This window comes from Ascaphus truei, chromosome 2 (assembly GCF_040206685.1).
Source record: "Ascaphus truei isolate aAscTru1 chromosome 2, aAscTru1.hap1, whole genome shotgun sequence".
NCBI classification, from domain to species: Eukaryota; Metazoa; Chordata; class Amphibia; order Anura; family Ascaphidae; genus Ascaphus; species Ascaphus truei.
In genome coordinates, this window is record NC_134484.1 from 27,449,877 (window position 1) to 27,477,727 (window position 27,851).

Below are 27,851 nucleotides of genomic sequence, written 5' to 3' on the forward strand. Positions count from 1 at the left end.
GTACATACAATATCTGACAACCCGCTATCTTATATGAGTGCCCCTGAACCCAACATTTTATTTTACAGCATCAACTGCGGGAGAAATAAAATTCCCTTTTGGAGATCATTACTTATTTCAGTTAGTTAAAAGAAACAAGCAGCATTTCTCCTTGCCCATCTTTTGCCGTTTTTTTTTTATTTAGATAAGAGCTGAAACCGCGCTCGTGCTTCCAAGTTGTTGATAACAGAATAAAAGCAACTTGAACTCCTTGCAGCTACCATATATTAGCCCTCCCAGCTCCTTGAGGTTCCACCGAAGGCAGTCTCCAAAGACCAGAAGAAAAGAAAAACAGAGCACACCGGAGGGGAGTATAAAAGTTATATTAAAACAGATAGCACAAGATATTACGAAGCTTACAACTAAGGTATTACACGGTAAGCAAATGGATATTCATTGTTCATCTAGCCGTCTGATGCTCAGGACAGTGCAGTACTGTGTGACTTCATGTTCCGCACGTTGGGACAGATTCTCTGTAGTTAGTGCAGTTACTCCAACACTTCCTGGTTAGGTCCACAGTGGGGATTCCCGGCGTAATACGTACTAACGTGTCTCAGAAGGCTACATCAGACACCAAACAGGATCAGCTATGACATGCCAAGACCACCACGCGTTTCGCACAGTTTTGCGCATCCTCAGGGGGTCACGTTAAAGGTCAGTGTCTAATTATATAACTATTTTGATATAAGAGCAAAATTGTAAACCCTGTCTTGTCAATTATCTTTAATTTACCCTCACTGACCTTTAACGTGACACCCTTGGGAATCACAAAGCTGTGCGAAACGCGTAGTAGTCACAGCATACCACAGATGATCCTGTTCGGTGTCTGACGTAGCCTTCTGAGACTAGTCCGTACGTTTTACGCCGGGAATCCCCATTGCGGACCTAACCAGAATCTGTCCCAGCGCGCGGGACATGAAGTCGCACAGTGCCACACTGTCCTGAGCGTCCAGTCGGCTAGAAGAACAGTGAATATCAATTTGCTCACTGTGTAATACCTTAATTTTAAGTTTCTACTTACCTTTCACCATCAGTTTTAATACAACCTTTACACTTACCTCCAGTGTGCTCTGTTTTTCTATTCTTCTTTTTTTGTTTGTTTGTTTGAATACTGTGAATGCAAAAGTTCCTTGCCTGTAAAGCAATACAATTATTTAAGCTGCGCCGTTCTATTCATTCTCATGTGATCGATCGTGAAAGATCCTGATTCCTATGGCACGCTATATGGCCACCTATTTCAAGAGGGAACTGGTTTGGCTTCCTAAATTGTTGCTATTGAAACCCAGAGAAGCTTAATACATTCAAAATAATCAAAAAGGGCACAAAGATTTATTACTACACAACTGATTTATTTATTTTTAAAAAACACATAAAGGTAACTTTTTTTTATTATTATTATTTTTATCTCTTAAGTATTATTTGGCATGTGCCTCCCCCCCTTTTAAAATAATCTGAAATGCACCTTTCACATCCTTTACAAGGACCATTGCAAGAATTATCATTAAACTTAAAGACACACGAGCATTAAATACATTTTTCTATATTTGTTAATAATTGCGATAATAATGAGTATGCGAGTGACCATTTGTTGCTAGATGACAGAGACATTCACATGCTAATCAGTAAGCTTTGATCACCTCCATTAGCAGATAATTTTGAAAAATAATGGTTTTTAGAATCTGTAATCTTCCCACGCTTTTCAAAAATGTCAGTAATCGAAAAATTTATATACTGTACTGTAGTTATTTGAGGATGCAGAATCACGAAGCCCGGGATTAATCAAAGCGAGATACTTGGTATCATTCTAGCAGTAATTGCCTTTAACTTGAATGGCAGGTACTGCCAGCGTGGTACCCCTTTATCGGGAGAAAAAGATGGTCAGGTAGACAGGGAAAACCTTACACCTAAACAAAGCTATTCATTAATCTGTAATACTGCCTTTCAGGACAGTTTTTCCATGATTGGCAATTAAATGGATAATATTCAAGGAATCAGAAGGGATCGGATGGACGAAATAATATTAATGATATTGCGTGTTTTGGCATAATTTAACAAGTAATGGTTTAAGATAGAAAACTTCCACAAATTGGTCCATCTTCTGTTCGTTTAAGTCATCACCTGAAATGACTTGCAAGCAACTTTTGCAGTTGTCTCAGATTTCAAATGCATTGAAACATGATCAAAAGTGTCCTCTGCACTTTGGCACATACTATTTACAATGACTTATTAGGAGTTGGGGGTGGTTTCAAAACATGTAAGACAAACCTGAGAACAGTTCTGACCTCACTGGCTATTGTTAGCTATTGCAAGCATATTTGATGGAGGCAGACTGTAATTTGAGTAAGTGCAGTATTTGTCTGCTTCTGACTATTGTAGTTTGTAAGATTGTCCACTTTGCTTCACAGATGGAAAGAGCCCATTCCTACCATAGGGCAGAACTGTGTAGAATTAATGAACATTTAAAATGTGTGATGTGAAACAGTCTGAGACAATCAACAAAGTGATTAATTGGGCGCTCCCACAGAATATGATCAATATTAATATTAAGTGATCAAAGGTGAGTGTGAAATACAATATATACAGTGAACACAAATTGTGACTGTGCAATTTTTTTTTATATAAATCGGTGCAAAAATTGCAGTGTTTAGCAACAAATAAGGTTTTAACTCCCTGCTCAAACCCTCTGGTAGGGTCTTCACTGGTCCCATAAAGCTGACATTTTCTTCACAATCCAGGGGGAGCATGGGAGAGAATCAACGAAAAAACAGAAACAATATCTAAGTGCAGGTGTCTTATGGAGATTCTGGGTCATGAGAGTCTTGGCTCTTAGGAAGCGCCTACTCACAGTGTGGTGGAAATAAAAGCGTGAGTCCAAAACTGTGGCAAAGTCTTGCTTGTGTAGGTAATTCAGGAGAAATGTACTTCAATACAGGAAAGACAAAAGTAAAAAAGTAAGAATCATACTTGCAATATGCACGATAATTAAAAGCATTGTCATAATTCTTCCAACATTATGAGTGGTGAACAGCTTACCGCCTCCATCTCCTCCGTGACGCCGGTGGTCTGGGGAACCCTCTCCAGCTGACAGCCTCCTTGCCGGCATCTCCCATGGGACAAAATCCTTGCCTTGTACCGAAAAACCGTAACGCGAGTGACGTCATGGTACTAATAGGCATGCGCCGTCGTGCTCGTGCATGCACAAAAAAAATTTGGGCCCGCTGTGAGCCAACAGGTAAAGACAGTACCAGTAGTCTCTCTATTTAGGGGGAAAGAGGGATACGGTAGTCTCTCTATTTAGGGGTAAGAGGGCTACATAAATATGACTCAATCATCAATCAGGATCACGGCGGACCATCACATGAATGAAAAATGGTGCCATGGTGGTGTGGCTACGCCTTCTGGAGCTTCAGTCAAGTCCTGTATGCCGGCTTGTATATATCGGTTCCTATAATTCATTCATGTGATGGTCCGTCGTGACCCTGATTGCCGATTGGGTCATATGTATAAGGTTTTTTCTACAGCGTGTCACTCTGGTTTAATGCCGGCTATGCGGACCTGCTTGCTTTGCTAACTTATTCTGATAATGGCAACACAGCTGTCCGTTTACTGTGTATCCCCTTACGGCTCTCCATTTTATTACTACACAAGTGTAGCCCATCTACCTCCAACCCTAAGTGAGATTGGGGGGGTATGCTCTTTTCTGCTACTCTGGTGCTGGTACAGACCTGTAGGTAACAGAAAGGCTGAACCCTCCATGGTGGTGTGGGGAGAAACAGGACAGGAATGACAGACTACCTTGGTTTCATTGGGAGCAGCGCCTCCAGCCACCAGGAATCTCCTGGGGATGTTCAGGAGATGGGCTCCTACTGACACACCTCCATTCAACAGAGACAGGTATACACAGCATGGTCTTTTCTGATTTTTATTTGGCAGTCAGCTCACAGCACAAGTATCAGTAGTTCTCACATATTCATCATCATCTCCTGCTTCTCTCTCTCTAAATCAGAGCCCTGACTCAGGCAGCATAATTCCCTTCCCTCCCAGCCCCTCATGGGTGGGAGGGAGAGACTTTTCTCTCTCTCTGTGTTGACTGAACATTTTTCTCAACACTCTTTTCAGAAATCTCCAATTTTGTGAGGATGTCACAATATATCATCTTTGGGGAGTGTCTCTAAATCTGACTCATAGCAAGCCAGAGCAGGATACAGATTGGCCCACACACTACAGGGGGCGTTCCAATCAATATCCACCCCTCAGATTGACATCCTCAGAAGTTGCTAGGCCCGCCATTGAATACTGATACATCATTCAAAGCTGTAACACACACACAGGCCTAAAGAAGGAATTGACCTTTCCACTGCCTGCACTAACAGGACTAACAGAGGAAAAGCCCAGGGAAAAGAAGTAACTGCCGGAAGGGTAGGTTATACAAGTATATAAGGGCTTTCAGTATACCATCTGTCCTTATTTTATTAAATTACATTTACAATGGAGTTTTCATTCTGAGTTGTATAGCAATTATCACAGTATGCTGCTATAAATATACTAGTATGACTAAGTCACTGAGACTAAATTATATAGGCAGAATGTGATAGGGATACATGATTCTATACATTATGTTTGAGTAAGGATATAATACAGCAACTTACCTGACATAGCTCGATTATTAAGAGGCGTCACATACTATCACTGGGATTTACAATTGTCTATATGTTATTTATAACGTATATATTCCTTTGATTTACCACACCACCAAGAGGATATTTTATTTTGACTTTATTTCCTATGTATACATTATATTAATTTAGTTGTGAAATAGTATTGAGATTAAAGTTTTGTTATGTTTTTGTTTTTTTAACTACTGATTACATTAGTCAATAGACTGCCTGATATCAATTCTATTAGGAGACACCACTACAGTCCCGTTCAATGTGTATATAAATGTATTGAGTGCTTAATTGGGGTTCTTTGATCCCTCTTTGGATCATCACCTTGACAATTTCATTACTATCCCCACTTGCACCTACATTTTATTTTCCGTATAAATATAGTTATTTAGGATTAATTTAGGTGACCGGTTCTATTTTTCGTTTTATGGCCTCTTTTTCCTAGCCTTCTTCTGCTGTAGAAAGCTTCTGCTATATGGAAACAATCTTTTATATTATTTTTCAAATGTATGCCATTATAGGGCTTTTTCTTGCACACATTATGTCCAATGTTTCTTGCTGTGCCGGTGACCTCGTGATCTGTGGACATCGAGATTCTGTTTTGCTTCCTGCAAGACATTAACAGACAATGAATTCTGAATCGCAGTTTTCACTCTGTTTTAGAATTGTTTTGCAGTTTCTATGCATTGTATGTATTGTATTGCCTCTTACAGCAGGTGTCCATGTAATGCAACTGCAGCAAATGAACACTTCTCACATTCATTGTTTGCTCTAAGTGTAGCCAGGTCCCCCTCGCGCACTTGCCCCCTCCCTTGTCCCCCCCCCTCGCGCACTCGCCTCCTCCTTCACCGTTGCGAGCGCGCGGTGTTGCTGTGCGGCCGGTTGCTAAGGGAAGCGGGTCGGGCGGTTGCCGGGGACGCGAGCGGCGAGCAGGCCGGTTGCCGGGGACGCGATCGGGCCGTCGCTAAGGCCGCGATCGCGTTGCCACCGGTCCGGCGGCTAGCGGAGCAGGGCGCCGCCATGACAGTTAGCTCACGCATGCGCAGGATGCCAGCTAGCGCGGGAGGCCCCTGATAGCTCGCGCATGCATGAGGATAGACGGCCAGCCCCCAGGGTGCATAGGGGCAGAGACACCTGACGCCAGGGAGCCAATAGGGCTGAGGGATTTGCCCGGGAAAGGAGAGATACTTTTCGCGGGGTTTTGCAGTGACACAGGCAGTCAGGATCCGGACCAGCTAGGGGTAAGAGGTGGATGCAGGGGTCAGTGACCCTCTGCATTAGGCCAGCAGCTCCCAGGCCCCCAGTTAGGTCCTGAGCCACTTAATAGCTTGTGGAGTATAGGGACAGGCCCTAGATAGGGACACTGACCCATTTATTGGTAGCTTAGTCAGGGACACAGTGCTAAAGCCGTGCGGCCCTGCGAGGTGGGTTCTGGGCTCAGAACACTATCAAAGACCCTGGGACTAAGGTGATATTATCCGCGCTGGAATTCACCCAACGCGGTGTGGAGGACAACATCGGATCGGGCGGAACTCCGGTGATATCGTGGTACCCGTGGCTGGAGCCCGGGCAGGTAACCTGCAACTCACGTGCACCAACCAGGCCTATCACCAGACATAGTGGCTGCGCAGTCACACATACATATGCAGACATTGGTATATGATTTTGGGAGTGCAAGACATTTGGGTGGGGGTTACTGTACACAGGGTGGGGTCACTCTGCGGGAGGTTAGCGTCCGCCGTGACGCCTAGAGGTGGTAGCGTCCGCCGTGACGCCTAGAGGTGGTAGCGTCCGCCGTGACGCCTAGAGGTGGTAGCGTCCGCCGTGACGCCTAGAGTGGTTAGCGTCCGCCGTGGCGCATGTTTTGAGATGTAATGTGATAAGTTGCTGCATGTAGTAAAGTTAATAGTTATATAGAGCTGTCTGTGTGGTCATTGTGTATTGTCCTGCGAGGAACTACTTCCCCTCTGGTGGGAGCCATCGCAGGTGGAGGCGCTGCATCATTAGTATTGTAATACATTGCCCCAGGTTCCCTTAGCGGATGCTCAGCCTTCTGTGAGCCAACAGGTATTGCACCACGCACCCCTTGGTAACATTGCATGTTCCCTCCACGCACGCGGTATATGCGATTGGGTGGGGTGATATGACCGTTACATTTGGAGGCGCTGCTGAGATCTTAGACCTGGGGTGCCCTATTCAAAACCGAATCACCAAAAATCAGCATCATGGTAATTCCCTCACGTCAAGAGGTCCACGCGTGGGCCACCACCGTCCGTGAACCACCTAGACATGTGGTTGCAGTAGGGAACGTCCCGGCGTTAGTACCTGAAACTGACATCCGGAACTCACTGAGCCAACTCTTAGGCGCAGATAGAATATGGTACCGTGGCAGGGTGTTCGACTCTACTTATCACTTGAGTGCACTACTATTCACCGTATGCCGGGACATAGGCCCTGAAGCGGCCCCGAATATTCTAATAGCCCCCGAGTGCCCACCAGAAGGATACCCCCTTATATACTCGGACTTGCCAGTAATACGGGAAATGTTCTCGCTCAGAGCCCCTCCTCAAGATCCCGACAAACCGTCCACCAGTACCTGGACGCCACTTACCCCCGTGTCCAGTACCCCAAACCGGGTTGACCGTCCCCAACCCAAAGTCTCCTTTACCCCAAGCGGCCTCCCGGACACCAGTAGTTGGGCTGACAGTCCTCCCTCTCCACCCGACACCGTACCCCGCGAGGTAAACTCTCGGCCTATCGGAGAGAGAGCAACGAACGAAGGTTCCATAATGGGGGTGACGCTACCCCAATTCGTAGAAGCCCTCACTGTGGCATCCCAGTCTCAAAGTTATAGGAAGCTTAAGGCCTTCTCTGGAGTACTTCCAATACCCCAGGGGGAAGAAGGAATAGACCTGTGGAGGGAGAATGCAGTAAAAGTAGTAGAGGAGTGGTCGTGCACTGACACTGTAAAGCGGCAGCGTATTATGGAATGCCTCAGACCCCCTGCGTCTACTATGTTGACCATCCACAGGGACCAACACCCAGAGTTGACAGCGTTGGAAATGGTGGCGTTCCTGTTGGAGGCGTACGGACTAGCAGAAGACGAAGGAGCGCTCTGGACGAAGTACTTCCGTCTTTATCAGAAGGACCTGTCGGCTTTCATCCACCGCCTACAGCTGGTCCTCGGGGTCCTACTCAATCGTAAGCTGGTCTCCGCATCGGGGATGGATGAAGCTCTCCATAAACAGTATCTGCGGGGATCAAGCCCCACTCACCCCATAGCCAACATGCTCCGCAGCAAGATAATGGACGGGGGCCCCTACAAGTTCACCGAGTTGCTGCGGCAAGTGAAACTACAGGAGGCTCATGTTATGCTACACTCCACCGCTACACCTAAGAGCTCCTCTGCCTCCAAAGGAAAGGGCTCTACGGAAAAGAAGGAAGAGTCTACTGCCTTGTCCAAAGGGTACAAACCACGACCCCCCGACTGACCACCTTCCCCATCCACGAGTCGCCCGGAAAGCCACCCAGTGGTATGCTATAACTGCGGCAAGAAGGGCCACGTAATCCGTAATTGCCCAGAAAAGGAAGTTCACCCTGAGGAACACCCTTCCGATAGAGGAAAATCAGCCCGATCTATGGTCTGCAGTGTACCAATGGCAGAAGCTGACCTCGAACTCACTCATTCTGGAACTGGAACCCCGGATGCCCCTTCTGACGCCGGCCCCAGTGATGACGCCCCATCCGGTGAAGCTTGCAGTCAAGTGGGCCCTGCGGCCATCGTGCCCGTGGTACTAGAAGGGATATACGCCTCGGCCCTATTGGACACAGGGTCACAAGTAACCATAATATATCGCAGGTTTTATGATCAGCACCTTCAACACTGCCCACTAAGGCTGGCCGAACATATGAAGGTTAGGGGGTTAAGTAATGAAGACTACCCCATCAATGGGATTGTAAAGGTCCAACTGGACATACTCCAACTGAACACCGGCAAGAAGCACCCCATGCAGGTAGCGGCCATGGTATGCCCGGAGCCCCAAGACCATTGCAAGTACCCAATCATCTTGGGAACCAATGCAGACATAGTGCAAGCTATAATCCGAGCCTACTTGAGAGAGACCAACGAGTTGCCGCTGGCCGATTCGCTCCTAGACCCCATCTTACGAGAAGAATGCCACCGGGTGTATGCATTGGAGCGTCATGGGGACCTCTACAATCGTCAACGAGGACTGACGACCATATTACCAGGGGGAGTGCAAAAGATGGCCGTCTGGTGTTGTTATCCCGACCGAGACCAGAACGACCAACTGTTCTCGCTGGAGAGTGAACCTGAAGAAGAAGAGGTCCAGCGAGGGTATAGAATACTACCCGAAGTGAGGGAATGGACGGCTAAGATCCCTATTCGAACCCACGTATATGTGCAGAATCTCTCCCCCTTTCCGATGGAGTTTGATGTCGACCAGAAGTTGGGATGCATATATCCGGTCAGCCCGGTGGGAGCCACACCTCAGGTGAAGGCGGCGGCCGCGCATGAGCGGATAGTCGATCTGGACTTCAACTTCGGCGAATCGACCCTGTCCACAGAGTGGAAAAAACGGTTGACCACCCAGCTGATGCAACGACGACATGTGTTCTCCACGAGCGAGATGGATGTGGGGTGCAGCCGCAGTGCCCAACATACCATTCGGATGAGTGATGCCACCCCGTTCCGGGAACGTTCTCGTCGCCTTGCCCCTCGGGATGTGGACGATGTGAGGAACGCCATCCAAGACATGGAAACCGCTGGGATTGTGACGGAATCACTAGGACCTTATGCGTCGCCCATAGTGGTGGTGCGGAAAAAGAACGGGTCCGTACGACTGTGTATCGACTATCGGACACTGAACAACCGCACGATCCCGGATCAATACAACCTTCCGCGCATTGAAGAGATCCTGAATGCGCTGAATGGGAGTCACTGGTTTAGCGTGCTGGACCTCCGATCAGGGTACTATCAGGTGCCCATGACGGCGGAAGACCAGGAGAAAACGGCTTTCGTCTGCCCCCTGGGATTCTATCAATTCACCCGTATGCCCCAAGGTATATGTGGGGCGCCTGCTACGTTCCAAAGGTTGATGGAAAAGACAATCGGGGACATGATTCCCCGGGAGTGCCTGGTGTACCTGGACGACATCATCGTCTTCGGAAGGACTCTGGAAGAGCACGAAGAGCGGTTGTTTAAGGTGATCGATCGTCTGGGAAACGAAGGGTTGAAATTGTCCCTAGACAAGTGCCGATTTTGCCATACCTCGGTGACCTACGTGGGGCACATCGTGTCCGCCAAAGGGATCGCCACCGACCCTGCCAAGGTAGAGGCCGTGGTGAACTGGCCTCGCCCAGAGAATGTCACAGAGCTGCGATCCTTCCTGGGGTTCTGTGGGTATTATCGCCGCTTCGTGGAAGGGTACTCGAGCAAGGCTAAACCCTTGAACAATCTGTTGAAGATATACCCTTCCGAGACCGGGAAGAAGGCTGTACCAGCCCGCCAACCGTTTGGTGACAAATGGACCTCTGAGTGTGAGCAGGCCTTCCTGAAGCTGAAGAAGTGTCTGACCGAAGCGCCTGTACTTGCTTATGCGGATCCCGAACAGCCTTACGTCCTGCATGTGGATGCTAGTCTAAATGGACTAGGCGCCGTCCTGCACCAGAAGCACCCGGAGGGCCTGCGGCCGGTAGCTTACATCAGCCGAAGCTTGACACCCAGTGAGCAGAGATACCCTGTCCACAAGTTGGAGTTTCTGGCTCTCAAGTGGGCGATCACCGAGAAGCTCCACGATTACTTGTACGGTGTCACCTTCGAGGTAAGGACGGATAACAACCCCCTCACGTACATCAATACGTCGGCCAAACTAGATGCAGCAGGCCACCGATGGCAGGCCGCCCTCAGTAACTACAGCTTCTCCTTGAAGTATAAGCCGGGGCCATTGAATATTGGGGCGGACGCCCTCTCCCGAAGACCAGGACTACTCGCTACCCCCGATGATGAGGAATGGGAAGAACTTCCCGGCCCCGGAGTGCGGGCTATGTGTAAAACTGCAACCATAGTTAATGATCAAGTGGCCTTCTCCGAGTTACGAGTGATCGACTCTTTGGGATGCCAGTCGCAGGCTGTCCCCGCCGCCTACTGCGATCCAAAAGGGATGCACCTCACGCACGACAAGGTGTTCCGGTGGAAAGATCTGGTAGACTACCAAATTCGAGATCCGGTCACTAGCATCATCCGGCACGCCGTTGAAAAAAGGAACCCAGCCCTTCTGAAACGTGCGCCCAATGACTTGGTGGCCTTACTCATGCGAGAATGGGACAAATTTGAAGTGGACAACTGCTTGCTCTATCGGGTGGTGCAATATCATAATCACCCGGATAGGAGACAACTAGTCCTTCCCAAGAACTTACAATACCTGGTGTTGAAGTCCCTACACGATGAACACGGGCACCTAGGTGTAGAGAAGACTTTTGGGCTAGTCCGAGACCGGTTCTTCTGGCCCAAGATGAGGGAAGCGGTGGAACAACACTGCCGCCGTTGTTCCCGGTGCATTCAACGCAAGACGTTGCCTACCATGGCCCATCTTAAGAGTTCTGGTCCGATGGACTTGGTGTGTATGGACTTTTTATGTATCGAACCTGATAGCCGAGGCATCGGTAACGTGCTGGTCATCACGGACCATTACACCCGATATGCACAGGCCTTCCCCACAAAAGACCAGAAGGCTATCACGGTCGCGAAAGTTCTATGGGAAAAGTTCTTCGTGCATTACGGTCTTCCAAACCGACTTCACTCCGACCAAGGGCGAGATTTTGAGAGTACTCTGATCCGAGAATTACTTAAAATGCTGAACGTCGCCAAGTCCCGGACGACTCCGTACCACCCCGAAGGAGATGCTTTGCCTGAACGATTCAACAGGACCCTGTTGGACATGCTTGGAACTCTGAAGGGAACGCAGAAAGCAGAATGGAGTCGTCACGTAGAAACGTTGGTACACGCGTACAACTGTACTCGCCATGAGTCCACTGGGTTCTCCCCGTACTTCCTCATGTTTGGGCGGGAGGCAAGACTCCCCATAGATGTGCGTCTTCGAGTCTCAACGGATGGGATACACAATGCTACCCATTTCCAGTATGTGCAAAGGCTAAAGGACAGTTTGCAGCAAGCTTACCAACAGGCTGAGAAGTCTACAGCTAAACTGAATGCTGGCAATAAGAGACGATACGACAATAAAGTCAAATATCGAGAGTTACGTCCTGGGGACGCTGTGTTACTTCGTAATTTGGGAGTCCCCGGAAAACATAAACTGGCAGACCGATGGAGAGATGGCGTATATGAGGTAGAGTCACAGATGCCCGGCCTCCCGGTCTATCGCATCAAAGACACAGACGGCCGGGTAAAGGTGTGGCATCGTAATCACCTTCTCCCTATTCCCCAAGTGGGAGGCGAAGAAGAAGAAATACAGGCCACACCGCTCAACGGTGAGTCCGATCTATCAGAGGTGGGTCAAGAGACTGTAAATAACGAGACCCACTCTGAAACTCCTGAAGACCCTATGGAGGGACCCTCTCAAAGGGACTATTCCACAGAAGGGGCATCTCCCGGAGGAGCTACGGGTAAAGGGCCCCGTAGGCCAACGCCTACTAAGGTGGCACCAACAGGCCAGCCTTTGGATCCACAGAGCCCGTGCTTTGTGCCTAACAGAGACTGTTCAGAGACATTTCTCCCCTCAAGGGACGAGGCTGAGCCTCAGGACTGTACTTATTACTCCCCAGAGGGAGTTGCTGAAGAACAACTCCGTAGGAGCCAAAGGGCCAGGTACCCTCCAACTCGGGTAACCTATGATCAAATGGGGGCACCCCAGTATGAGGCTCAGCAGTGGTCTCGGAGCAAAATCCAATCCGTGATTGTGATGCTCACAGAATTGTGTAACCTTGTTTAAAGTTGATGCAATGTGCTAAGTTGTATTGGTACCAGATGCATTTTTATTATATAACGGTTGTGTATAGTAGTAAGTTATGTGGTCCAAGCGGGGACGTTGGAGTTTCACCAGGGGGAGGATGTAGCCAGGTCCCCCTCGCGCACTTGCCCCCTCCCTTGTCCCCCCCCCCTCGCGCACTCGCCTCCTCCTTCACCGTTGCGAGCGCGCGGTGTTGCTGTGCGGCCGGTTGCTAGGGAAGCGGGTCGGGCGGTTGCCGGGGACGCGAGCGGCGTGCAGGCCGGTTGCCGGGGACGCGATCGGGCCGTCGCTAAGGCCGCGATCGCGTTGCCACCGGTCCGGCGGCTAGCGGAGCAGGGCGCCGCCATGACAGTTAGCTCACGCATGTGAAGGATGCCAGCTTGCGCGGGAGGCCCCTGATAGCTCGCGCATGCGTGAGGATAGACGGCCAGCCCCCAGGGTGCATAGGGGCAGAGACACCTGACGCCAGGGAGCCAATAGGGCTGAGGGATTTGCCCGGGAAAGGAGAGATACTTTTCGCGGGGTTTTGCAGTGACACAGGCAGTCAGGATCCGGACCAGCTAGGGGTAAGAGGTGGATGCAGGGGTCAGTGACCCTCTGCATTAGGCCAGCAGCCCCCAGGCCCCCAGTTAGGTCCTGAGCCACTTAATAGCTTGTGGAGTATAGGGACAGGCCCTAGATAGGGACACTGACCCATTTATTGGTAGCTTAGTCAGGGACCGCTAACCACCTCCAGTAGAAGGAGTAGGACTGCTTCTGGCATCACATAAATATAAAGAATACCGCCAAGCCAGCAACACTATCTTCGCCAGGCAGCAGACTGTGTAGTACTGCATAAGCAGCATCACCATCCCTGCTTTACAGCAGGCTGCGCAAGAGCGCGCTAATCACCCACCCCCACATTTATTACATTATCATTTTCATTTTTATTTTACATCCTTCAGCCCACCAACCACCACAGAATTTCACTTCTAAGAATTTTTATGAAGTAGTTTTTATTTTATTTTACTTTAGGCGGTTCCAAGCCCCAAATCCAGAATTTAAAAATTTTTATTGGAGCATTTTTTACAATTTTTACAACTTTTACTATTTTAGACAACCACAATGTTTTGTCTAGTTTAACACTAATCACGTGTCCCTCATTTTTCTCTTTTCATCCTGTGAGCAAAAGAACCCGTGCGCTGACCAACCCACCGATTCTATAGTCAGGGACACAGTGCTAAAGCCGTGCGGCCCTGCGAGGTGGGTTCTGGGCTCAGAACACTATCAAAGACCCTGGGACTAAGGTGATATTATCCGCGCTGGAATTCACCCAACGCGGTGTGGAGGACAACGTCGGATCGGGCGGAACTCCGGTGATATCGCGGTACCCGTGGCTGGAGCCCGGGCAGGTAACCTGCAACTCACGTGCACCAACCAGGCCTATCACCAGACATAGTGGCTGCGCAGTCACACATACATATGCAGACATTGGTATATGATTTTGGGAGTGCAAGACATTTGGGTGGGGGTTACTGTACACAGGGTGGGGTCACTCTGCGGGAGGTTAGCGTCCGCCGTGACGCCTAGAGGTGGTAGCGTCCGCCGTGACGCCTAGAGGTGGTAGCGTCCGCCGTGACGCCTAGAGGTGGTAGCGTCCGCCGTGACGCCTAGAGTGGTTAGCGTCCGCCGTGGCGCATGTGTTGAGATGTAATGTGATAAGTTGCTGCATGTAGTAAAGTTAATAGTTATATAGAGCTGTCTGTGTGGTCATTGTGTATTGTCCTGCGAGGAACTACTTCCCCTCTGGTGGGAGCCATCGCAGGTGGAGGCGCTGCATCATTAGTATTGTAATACATTGCCCCAGGTTCCCTTAGCGGATGCTCAGCCTTCTGTGAGCCAACAGGTATTGCACCACGCACCCCTTGGTAACATTGCATGTTCCCTCCACGCACGCGGTATATGCGATTGGGTGGGGTGATATGACCGTTACATAAGGTTTTCAGATTGTGCTACCATTGCAGAAGCATATTGAAAATAAGGACTATTAACTCCTCAACTTGAATGAACACTTTTCACGCTATATTTTGTACTAAGGCCCAGATTCACCAAATTGTGTTAATAAATGGAATGCAAGTTTTTATTCTAAAGCTTAACATCATGTAGTGAATCTTGGGCTAAGATGTTTGTGTCACAGGAGATCAGGTTATTTAAACCTTTTTACCGAGATCATTCATTGAGCAAAACAAGGTAGAGAAATAAATTTGAATTTATTCGGCATAAATTAGCATCCATACAATGAAACACAAAATACAGACGAAAAGACACACTTACTTTGGGGCTGGGGTTGAAAACTAGACTTTCCTAGGTGCAGGGAACACTATGGGAGAGTTTTACCCTGGCCGGGACTTACCCCAGAATCTCCTGGAACCCAAATCGGCATAAAGTTCCATATGCCACAGCTACGTTCTCTTCTGAGAACTTGGTCCCTTCTGACCGTGAGTTAGAACTGTAAAAAGGCATAAAATCCCAGCCGCAACCGCTATGTTAGATTCTGAGAACTCGGGCGCTAAATGCTGGACTTAGTCTCTGGAGGGCTGGCTTTTCAGGCTTGAAATCGAAGCCGGTTGCTTTGCTATTACAAATGTAATGGTTTTTCTGGACCCCTCCTGACCCAACCAATCTCAGATTGGCCCGTGTGGTCTAACCGGTCCCCATTACATGAATGTGTCTGGTGGTGCACCTGTTGGCTACAGGACTCCTGAGTCTCCCGCATGATGTTGTTATGGGGATATCAGCAAGACAGGCCCTGAGGTAGTGTGCTGTGAGTCCTACCTACATCCAGTGCAGCGCCTCCATCTCATCAGGATCTCTGCGTCCGCAGGGAGATGGTTCTGATGAGGAACTCCTTCCAGGTGCCTTCCTCTGCTGAGTAACTCCACACTCACACATGAGGGTTTTGATGAATAAGGGCATCTTTATTGCAGGTTCAGGCAGACTGCCCCTCGCAGCAGTCAGCTTAGCCGCACATCTCTCTGCTGCACTCCATCTGGAAGGTTCCTCCTTCTGCTAATGGAGTTGCTTTCCACCTCTCCCCTCAGGGAGATTCACCAGCTTGTCTCTCTTGAGCTGCACAGACTCACAGCTATTGCATCACACACTGCAACACTGTTGCAGACCTCCACATGACTCTCCTGAACAGAGTCAGAACACCAACTGAACCACTAACTTTAGGAAGTTCTGTGTCTTATATCACCTCCAGAAAACAGACACCCTCTGTGTCACTAATCGTGGACACAAAACATGTTGTCACTTCCATTGGGACATATGACACCTCACCAGGGTTTGAGGGCAACCCTCCATGATTGTTGCTGGCAATCCTGCATACTTACCGGTTTACTGCCAGCATGAGAAAGAGATATGTACACCAATTTTATACATGGCTACATTCTCCCCCTGGTGGAACCCAACGACCCGGCTGGGATCTAAATTTGCGGAACCTTCCTTCAGGTAGCACTGCAAAACACAGCAACACACATTACAGTACATATCTTTTCATTATAACATAATAACAGATACATACTAACTTTAGATGATGTACTGCACCGACACACTTTATTCGAGCAAATACCCAGTATGTACCTGGCAGATACCTGGAATGCGCCGCTCCTCACCTCTGACAAGCCCCGTTGCGTTTGCCTTCCCAGCCTGGGTTCATGCCTGGCTGACGGGCGGCTGATCTGTTAAATGATAATGATTAGGATTTAATAGGCTGCAATGCTTCGCGTGTCTACCAGATGGCATAAATTCATGAATTGTAATGCAGTATATATATATATACTGTGCAGTATTGCAGCCAGCGGGAATAAAATGCTTCAATCCCTGCCTGGAAAATAACCCAATATACTCGGGCAGAAAACAGTCACAAACCTCAATACACCCGGGTGTACCCGAATTCGTGGGACTAGCCGAGCTCGAATAAAGTGTGTCGCCAGTGTAACAACCAAGATTACTCCCTGATGGAGTATCCATTACTGGTACTACCATACCCTCTTAAGGTGGCCTACACACAGCATGGTCCACTGGGTTTAGAGCAGCAATGCTGTAACACTCTGGGTGACATACTGGACACCCACAATCAGCCCATAATTCCTGCCTGGATGCTAGTGGACTGAGAGGATCATGCCCATATACTTCCTTAAGGCATCTCCTGGAGATGTAGGCTATCTTTTCTTGATTACACCACTTCTCGTCTAACACTTCAGGATCCCAATCCTCTAGAGAGCTATCAGTATCCCAATTTTCCTCGCCTGATCCTTCCTCATCATCATAACTATATCCCCTACCCTCATCAGTGGAACCCATTTCGAACTCAATTTCTCCCTCCCATGGATGGTGAAAATAAAGTAACAACTTTTGGCGATTCCTGGCAACACTTGCCGACACTGGAGGCACATAGGGTTGTACCCGAGCAACGGGCACAATATGAGCAACATTACCCAAATTCCCAGACATCCCACTGGAATGAGTGTGCATACCATAACGCTTGACTTCCCCTTTAGCCACATGCTTGATTACAGTAGGATTCACACCTGGAGACTTCACATAGGTTAACACTTCCCTCCCCGATCCCTCAGCAGAGGTAAAGCAATCACCCCAGTCCAGGTTCTCCCCAGTCCTTTCATCAGAAGTGGCCTGTGACTCCTCCGACAACCCTTGGCTCGACTGGGACCCATATGGAAAAGTGACAGGGGCAGGGGCTTTAACTATGACTGGGGGCTGGGCATAGGGATACACTGCCGGCATCCGCGGGGCTACGACCCGCAACTTCTCGCTACCTTGCCTGGTGCCATCGGACTGGCCTTCCGGTTCTCCCATCTCACTGCTCCCAGGCTTCCACAGGGCCTGCCAGCTCTTCCCGGATCCAGGCGATCTGGTACAACTGGTTGGTCGCGAGGACGTGGCCATCTTCCACCCGGCTCCTCAGTGTCCGCTGGATGTGACGTCGTTGATCTCGCGGGACACGCCACCGCCATCTTGGGTTGGGCTCCCCACCGGAACCTCTTCCTCCAGAACGACATCCGCCACCAGAAGTGATGGTCCTGCTCTTCGCTCGGGCCTGGGCTAGGCCTGCCTCCGCCGTTGCCACCACCGGCGCCTGTGGAGGATAAGGGTGTGTCTCACCGCTCCGTCGGCTTGGGATGGGATCTCCTCCGGCTGCTCCGCCAGTCACAACGGCCGTGGGACTCCGCCTCTCCGGTTGCCTCTGTACGGGCGACTTGAGACTCCACTCCGCAGCGACATAGGTAAGTGCCGTTTCCTCCACAGCACCGCTGTAGTGGTCCGCCGGTAGACGCATCACCACTGATGTGGGGCTGGCTTGTCCGTCTCCGACATGGGTAGCGGTACCTCCGCAGGGGCCCGCCTCGAGGTTCTGGGTTCTCGCCCCCGTCGCAGGCCCCAGTTTAATTACACAAAGTACAATGCGATCAAACAATGTTACTGGGTCCAAGAGCTAACTCTCTGGGACCCTAATACATGGAGCAGGGGTAACCAAAGGTGCTTGACCTTTATTATATTGCCTGGTTACCCCCTCCCATCACAGTGTGTTTGTGCTGCTGCAGCTGGAAATGACTTAACCCCTTCATTGCCTTAGCGGTTAATCACTATGGTAATGAAGCTGCATTTACATATTATTGTAGCAGTGGATCTCGGGAGCTGATCCGCATTGATTTCAGGTCCGTGGACCCCCGGCTTTCCGAGATACAGGCCCCATTATGGGGTGCCGGTATCCCTCTAGTTTGTTTAAATCCACCGCTCACGTGGGCCGTGACACGGGACAATGTAAACATGGCCATTGGGATACCGGCACCCCATAATCTGGGGCTGTAATTCGTGAAGCAGGGGGCCCCCGGACCTGAAATCAATGTGGTTCAGCTCCAGAGACCCCCTGCTACCATAATATGTTATTAAAATAAAATAAAATAAAAGCCTGCGATCGCCTGTTAGAGACGCACAGGTCGTGACTGATTTCTGCACGTCTCTTACAGGCAGGTGGAACTCGGTAAGATTCACACAGCGCGAGTCCCATTAAAACAGAGAGACCACCGCGTTGTTAATATGACGGTCCATCACAGCCTGCTATGGACTCTCTAGCAGAGTGTCAGCAAGATTTTCCTCGGACAGTAGTTCACAACAGGCAGTTGCATCTTTCGTTTTATTAACAGTAATGATCCCAAGAGGATCAGATAGGTTCCCCTTTATTTTAGCACTCAATGCCGGAAAGAGATAGAGTGGATAACAATGATCCTTCAGAAAAAGTTTCTGTTTTAGGGCTGTTAGCCCTTTAGGGAACCGACAGACCAATTTGGTCTATCGGTTCCCTAAAGGGCTAACAGCCCTAAAACAGAAACTTTTTCTGAAGGATCATTGTTATCCACTCTATCTCTTTCCGGCATTGAGTGCTAAAATAAAGGGGAACCTATCTGATCCTCTTGGGATCATTACTGTTAATAAATATTTCCCTCTAAGCACCTGCCTAGACTGTATATATATTTTTGATTCTCAAAACGGATGAGCGGTCTCATCTCCTTTATAGCATCTGTAGTTTTGCAATTTTTACTAAATAGCAACCTTATCTACAGTAGGAGTTACAGTATCACTCCTAATAGCACTGAGGGTACTCACATTCGATCTTGCTAAGCCAGTCTGTTTTTCTAGTGCATTATTCAATGGGCTGTAATCAGTGTATTAGTCCAGCAGGCAAACTCCTATCCCAGAAGACATAAAACAAAGGCAGAATGGCGCACTGAGTGGCAAAAATGTATTTAAAACCCTGGGGGTCAAAACATGACATTAATCAATATAAAGCGCACAATATTCGTAATACAACATTAAAACCAACTTCTTAGGAGGTGGAAGGGCAAGTACTCTCACTGCTAATACAACATTAGGGTCCGGACCCAATACTCACGTGTAAAGCAGCAGGGATACTAGCACTCTCCATACACAGCCTCCGCCAAAATACAGGTCCACAGGGGCAGGTCACGTGAAGCTGTCGTGTTTTGACCCCCGGGGTTTTAAATACATTTTTGCGACTCAGTGCGTTATTCTGCCTTTGTTTTATGTTTTCCGTGAGCTCCCCATTGGAGCTCACGTTTTCAAGAGGTGTGGAGTCCCTTGGGCATACGGCAGCAAGAGAGCTTTCTATCATAAAGACAGCACCAGCGCGGAGTGACATTCTAGCATATCCTGTCCCAGAAGCTTTGCATCACGAGCTAGTATTTATATGGTTTTACCAAGTCCAGCTCACGTGTGCTTGTGATCTGTATCGTGCATGATAACGGACAAGTGGGTGAGGGGAAGCTTCTACTCAAAGTCAGGTTGTGCCTTTAAGGGCTCGCATCCAGTGGCAGGGAAATGAGCACTATCTGCTTTTACACGCTAATACACTGGAAATAGTTTGGTGCACCACTATGTGCATGTTCTATTAGCTTTACTGGATAGTGATCTCCTTTGAAAACAAATGAAGATTGCTATACCATTAATTCTGATTAAGCTATCAGTAACCTTGTTATATTTACCTAGCTTTATACCAATTTAGACACAAGGACCCTGTATTTTATATTTATTGTTGTTTGGTTAATACATCTTAACTTTTAAAATTCACTTTATTTTGTTACAATTCACTGCTACAATTTATATACATTTGTATCATTTGTCTTGTGATTACCAGGAGGGTTCCACGAGGCCCTTTGTTCATTTTAATTATATACATATATACAGCTATATATATACCATATATATATATATACCATAATACTGAGTTAAGTTATGGTGAGTAAAAAAAGTGACAAAAACCCTCCACAGGAACGCAAATATGCAAATATAGCTGTATGCTCATCTGCATGTCTTAGGCAGGTCTGCAACCCCGCCTTTCCCCATTATCACCCAGCATACAGCACTTCCACTGCAGCAAGGGATTCTGGGAAATGACATGCAAATGAGCACACAGTGTCACTTTTTGCCTCAATAACCATTTTTAACATGGTTCCCTATAGGCCTATAGGTCGAAACAGCTGTCTGTGGGTGGTTTTCTGGGTATGCACCTTAACCCTGGCTGTGCTCAAAGCTGTGACCATGCAGCAAGCTTAAGCCTATAGGGAACCATGTTAAAATGGTTATTGAGGCAAAAAGTGACACTGTGTGCTCATTTGCATGTCATTTCCCAGAATCCCTTGCTGCAGTGGAAGTGCTGTATGCTGGGTGATAATGGGGAAAGGCGGGGTTGCAGACCTGCCTAAGACATGCAGATGAGCATACAGCTATATTTGCATATTTGCTTTCCTGTGGAGGGTTTTTGTCACTTTTTTACTCACCATAACTTAACTCAGTATTATGGTTTAGCCTATCCCATAGCCTCTCTTGCATTCCCAGTTAAAATCAACCCCACACTGATGAGACCCATCAAGGTTGAAACAGCTGTCTGTGGGTGGGTTTAGGCTAAGATCAAGAGGATGGAGGTTGCCATGGAGCCCGCTGGGACCACCCTGCACAAGGAGAAGAAGAAGACGAAGAAGGAGAAGCACACGGCACCCCCGGAGACGGTCCCCAGCAGCCAGGAGACGGGCGGAGGAGGCCCAGCGGCAACCAGCTCCAGCGGCTCAGGCGACGTTGCCACCCCAAGCGGCCTCACCCCCACTGCCAGCACCAGCGGCCCCAGCTCCAACCCTGGAGCTGGGAGCAGCAGCAACAGGAGGATCCCCTGCCTGGAACCCTGGATGAGGCAGACGGTGGTGATGCAGCTGAGGGAGGTCGACGGACAGCGCCCTCTATTGGACGCTGAGACCTTTGCCAAGGAGCTGGTGAGCAAAGCAGGCTTTACTCCGGACGAGATCCTGAGCATCCAGGACCTCAGGGGTGGCCTGTTTTTTGTCACCTTCGCCACGGCGGGAGCCTGCAGGAGGTACTGGGAGATGCTTTCCAGACCCTGAAACAGGAGGTCCCCTTCTCAGAGTTCGACGTGAACTGCCCTATCCAGAGGGACGAGAAGAGGATCACTGTGACGGTGAGGAACCCCCATATCCCTGGAAAGGATATTGCTACCTTTTTGCGGCGCTCTTGCACCGTGGTAAAGGAGCCGAGCAGGATCAAGGACAAGTTGGGGTACTGGGTGGGAAAGTGGAGCATGGTAGTTCGCTTGTGGCCAAATCCAGAAGCGGCAGATCGGCTGCACCACCTCCCTCCCAGTTTTTCACTTGCGGGCAGCTCAGGGAGGATCTTTTACCCTGACCAGCCCCAGACCTGCGGTAATTGCGGGAACCTGGGGCATCAGTGGAAACAGTGCACCCTGAAAGCCTGCAGAAACTGCAAGAACACCGGACACGAAACAAAGGATTGTCCCCGCCAGACAACCTGCGACCTGTGCGGAGAGACAACCCACATGTTCCGGGACTGCCAGCTGAGGGTCAGGAGCTACGCAGAGGCCGCGGCGAAAAGCGCAACACCGGGCGCGCCCCTGACAGCAACCCAGAAGGCAGCCAAGAAGCCCACTGCAAACCAACCCGTAAAGGCACAAGGGGGTAAGTATCAGAAGGAGCAAAGGGAAAAGGAGGCCACACAAGCAGCGTCCGCTGCGGCTCCTGAGCCCGCTGCCCCTTCAGTTGCAGCCCTCACCCCACCCATTCCCACCCTCACCCCTGCAGCAACACTCCCTTCCACACCCACTGCTTCTGCAACCCCTCCCTCCCCCTTCCCCAACCCTCCCCGCCCACCCACCACCCCTTGCCCCCTCCTCCCAACCCTCCACTGCAGCCCCCCCCACGCTCCATGAGGCTGCAGGCCCTCCCTCTGTAACACCTCTCCCCAGCCCTGAGGCTGTTGCACCCCCTCCCTCTTCCTCCCTTGCTACAGATACTGCCCCCATAGCCCAGACCGGAACGGAGAAGCAGGGAATAAAGAGGAGAGCCCCTGAGACGGATAGCCCGCACCAGGGGCTGGAGCAGAAGAGAGCCCAAATGCAAATCGGCGACTCACCCACTTCCAGCGATGCTGACAGTGACCTTGAAAACGACCTGGAGGAGGAGGAAGCAGAGATGCAGGAGGCAGCCATTGCAGAGGAGCAGGCGGCCATTTTAGAACAGCCACCTAGCGAGACACTGGTGACCGTGGAAGGGCTCATAAGAGAGGGGCGAGAGGCAGCAGAGACCCTCCTCCTCCATGACACCTTGGGCAAACCATGGATATGCTAGTCCAGCTGTGCGAGGAGATCAACAAGACCACCCACGCCAGCGAGGATGGTAACTAGTATCACTGCATGTCTGTCCAACCCTTTATCCCCAAACTAATGGCGTCTTTTAACATTTTCTCCATTAACGTAAGGAGCATAGGAGAGCGGATGAGACGTGCCAGAGTACTAACGTTCCTTTCTTTACAGAAATGTGTACACTGGCGACACACTTTATTCGAGCTCGGCTAGTCCCACGAATTCGGGTATACCCGGGTGTATTGAGGTTTGTGACTGTTTTCTGCCCGAGTGCATTGAGGTATTTTCCAAGCAGGGATTGAAGCATTTTATTCCCGCTGGCTGCAATACTGCACAGTATATATATATATATACTGCATTACAATTCATGAATTTATGCCATCTGGTAGACACGCGAAGCATTGCAGCCTATTAAATCCTAATCATTATCATTTAACAGATCAGCCGCCCGTCAGCCAGGCATGAACCCAGGCTGGGAAGGCAAACGCAACGGGGCTTGTCAGAGGTGAGGAGCGGCGCATTCCAGGTATCTGCCAGGTACATACTGGGTATTTGCTCGAATAAAGTGTGTGTCGGTGCAGTATATGCTACAGGAATGTGCCTTACCTTTTTCTCGATCCTACAGGCACCTGAGCGGGCAGTGGTCTCACGGCCTCTCCTACTGGTCTGGGGGGAACGGGTGCAGGAACGCAGGTGTAGCCATTTTGATCCGGGGGGGATGTTTCACTGTTGATTCTGTCCATGAACTCGTCAGCGGCAGACCACTGGTCGTAGACGGTTCGTGGGCAGGGGAGCCGATTAGGCTCATCAATGTACACAATGCCCCCCGGAGAAATGAGCGCTTGGAACTTTTCCAGCACCTTCGCCCTTGGCTCGCAACCTCCAGGGCTGTGGTGATGGGTGGGGATTTCAACTGCACGATTGAGGTGGGGGGGGCGCGTGCCCCCCAGCAAATCAGCAAAGATAGATGTGACGCCCAGGCTACTCATGGCGATGATTGGGGAGGCATCCCTGAAGGACGCAGTGGGATCTATGGGAGAAGGTGCCGCAAACTACTCTTGGTGCCACCCAAATGGTTCCGTGCGTTCTCGGATTGACTTCCTGTTCACCACCAAGCAGGTACAGCACAGACAGCACTCCATGGTCACAGTACATTTCTCTGACCACAGAGCCATTCATCTCCAGGGGCGCCTGGGAGGAGGTTTCCTCCCAGGGCCAGGATCCTGGAAGCTGAACTGCGCACTGCTGGAAAGGGAGGAGATCATGGAGGAGCTGAGAACAGCATACACAGCATGGAAAGAAGAAGAGGCCTGTTTCCCCAGCACTGCACAGTGGTGGGAATTCACGAAGATAAGGATCCGCTGCTTCCTGCAGGCAAAGGGCAGATGCCTGGCGTGTGAGAGGAAGGGGGAGTTCGAGGGCCTGCAGCGCAAGCTGCAGTCCCTGCATGACCTCAAACGCTGCGGATGGAACGTGGATGACGACCTGGAGGAGAGCCTGCAAAAGCACTTTGAGGAGGAATCCAGACGAATCATCTTCCGTTCCAAGGTGGAGAACCTTGAGAGGGGGGAGAAATGCAATGCCTTCTTCTTCAAGAAACTCCACATGCCCCTGAGGGAGCTGCGAGACAAAGATGGCAACGTGCAGCAGGGGAAGGAGGAAGTCATGGGAGTCGTGAAAGATTTCTATGAAGACCTCTACTCCCCAAAAGCATCAGACCGAGACCAGGCTGACAAATTCCTGTCAGGGATTACAAACACCATCGACCCGGCAGGAAAAGCAGCCATGAACGCCACCCTGACGCTGGAGGAGCTCCACGCTGCAACCAAATCCTTTAAGACGGGTAGGACCCCGGGCGGAGATGGTATCCCAGCTGAGTTATACACGAAGCTGTGGGACCTGATCGGCCCGGACCTGCTCGAGCTTTATAGGGAACTGGAAGCAGAAGGTAGGATGCCCCCAACGCTGAGGGAAGGAATGCTGACGCTCTTGTACAAACGTAAGGGGGAGAGGTGCGACCTCAAGAACTGGCGTCCCATCTCGCTCCTGAACGCGGACTACAAGATCCTAGAAAAAGTCCTAGCGAACAGACTGAAGAAGGTCATCAGCCAGATCATCCACCCAGACCAGACGTGCGGCATCCCCGGATGCAGGATCGCAGACAGCCTCGCCCTAATCAGAGACGCAGTCCACTACATCAAAGACCGCCGTGTACACGCGGCCCTGGTCACCCTTGATCAGGAGAAGGCCTTCGACCGTGTCTCCCATGATTTCATGGGCAGGGTGCTGCGTGAGTATGGGATGGGGGAGATGTTCTGTTCTTATGTTAACCTAACTTGACATTTGCAGTGTGGCGATCATGAACGGATGGAAGACTAACCCCTTCCCTGTCCTCTCAGGGGTTAGGCAGGGCTGCCCTCTTTCACCTCTCCTTTTTGTCTGTTGTATAGAGCTCATCGCCCAGTGCATCAGACGAGATGCAGAGATCAGAGGGATCGTCGTGCCAGGACCCCAGAGACGCGAAGTGAAGTGCTCGCTCTACATGGATGACGTCACCATCTTCTGCGCAGATAGCCGGTCGGTGAAGACGCTGGTCCAGACGTGCGAGGATTTCGGGAAAGCTTCAGGAGCAAAAGTCAACTGTGGGAAGTCAGAGACCAAGCTATTTGGGCTTTGGAACCTTACTGCTGACCCCCTCCCCTTCCCCATCAGAGCAGTCCTCATTCAAATCCTTGGAGTCTGGTTTGGTGTGGAGAGCGGGGCCGCTGCCCTGAAGAGCTGGAACGAGAGGCTGAACAGGGTGAAGCAGAAGATCGGATTGTGGCGCCTCAGACCCCTCACCATTGAGGGGAAAAACTGGTACTGCTGAACGAGATCCTCCCTGTCCTGCAGTACGTGGCCCAGGCATACCCGCCTTCGACCAGAACCTGCCAGGAGATCTCCATGGCAGTGTTCCGCTTTGTCTGGGGGGCCAAGTTTGAGAGGGGAAAGCGCGAGGTGATGTAAAAAGAGCCGCACAAGGGGGGTAGAGGAATCCCCGACATCCCCACTATGCTGCGCGCCTTCTTTGTAAGCAACTGCGTGCGGATCACCCTGAGAGACTGCGACAAAGACTCCTCTGGCTACTCCATGTCCCACCTCCTACTCCTGCTGCTCTGGAGAGCACTGGAGTGGGACAAGTGGGACAGCTCCATCCCTTAAAGCTGGCGCACACCCTGGTTCTACAAGGACGTGAAGAAGTTTGTGAGGCAGAACAATCTGGAGGGATTAAAACCAGACCTGTGGAAGCCCAAGGTCATCTACAAAATGATCAGGGCTAAAGACATCATGGAATCAGTCCCAGGTCTCCACCCCAACACCTTTGGAACGGTGTGGAGGAATGTGGCATCGAAAAGACTAATGAACAAACACAAAGACATTGCTTGGCAGGCCATACACGGGGGACTACCTGTGAATGCGGACAAGTACCAGAGTAAACTCAGCCTCGTGAGGCACTGCCCCAGGTGCAACCCAGTGGAGGAAAGCATCATACACCTCTTCTGGAACTGCCCCTTTGCGCAGGCCTTGCTGAGTGCTGAACACTGACTTAAAGGACTGTATACCGAGGAAGTGCGTCACGTACTACTTGGTGTTCCACGGACTTTTCACAGGAACACACACAGAGGAAGCAATCGAAGCCGGTTGGCGTCTAATGTGCTGTTTCAAGGACGTTTTACTATTCGCCATGGAACGTTTGATCAAGGGGAAGAAGAGTATGTCGGTACAGGACTGTCGCAGGCTGCTCCACAGCCTGCTCAAGGACTATTCCATCTTTGACAGCCCTGAGGAGGAGGACTAAACACCCCCTCCCCACCCCCCCCCCCCCTTACTCCGCCGCCCCAAAAGTTTTTCTGTGCAATAAAGTTAGAGATAATGTGTGTATGATATGTCATGTCTGTGGTGCGGTGCATACGTATAAATGCACTGCACCGCCGTGTTCGTCACAGTTTTTTTACTTTTGGGGAAACCATTAATAAAAATGTATGTGAGTTGTGTGGGATATGCACTGCGCCGTTGTTAACGTCGCGTTTTTTTTTCCGTTTGGAAAATGATTTATGTACTTTATAATCTTGTTGTAAAGATTCGCTGCATAATAAAAGAATTTTCAAAACAAAAAAGCTGTCTGTGGGTGGTTTTCTGGGTATGCACCTTAACCCTGGCTGTGCTCAAAGCTGTGACCATGCAGCAAGTTTAAGCCTATAGGGAACCATGTTAAAAATGGTTATTGAGGCAAAAAGTGACACTGTGTGCTCATTTGCATGTCATTTCCCAGAATCCCTTGCTGCAGTGGAAGTGCTGTATGCTGGGTGATAATGGGGAAAGGCGGGGTTGCAGACCTGCCTAAGACATGCAGATGAGCATACAGCTATATTTGCATATTTGCTTACCTGTGGAGGGTTTTTGTCACTTTTTTTACTCACCATAACTTAACTCAGTATTATGGTTTAGCCTATCCCATAGCCTCTCTTGCATTCCCAGTTAAAATCAACCCCACACTGAAGAGACCCATCAAGGTCGAAACAGCTGTCTGTGGGTGGTTTTCTGGGTATGCACCTTAACCCTGCCTGTGCTCAAAGCTGTGACCATGCAGCAAGCTTAAGCCTATAGGGAACCATGTTAAAAAAAGTTATTGAGGCAAAAAGTGACACTGTGTGCCACTTGCATGTCATTTCCCAGAATCCCTTGCTGCAGTGGAAGTGCTGTATGCTGGGTGATAATGGGGAAAGGCAGGGTTGCAGACCTGCCTAAGACATGCAGATGAGCATACAGCTATATTTGCATATATATATATATACTGTATTAAAGTAAAGTTAGTAAAAAGGAAAACAGCAGATTGATCTCCCACAGATCCCTTTTACCACTGCACAAACAGGC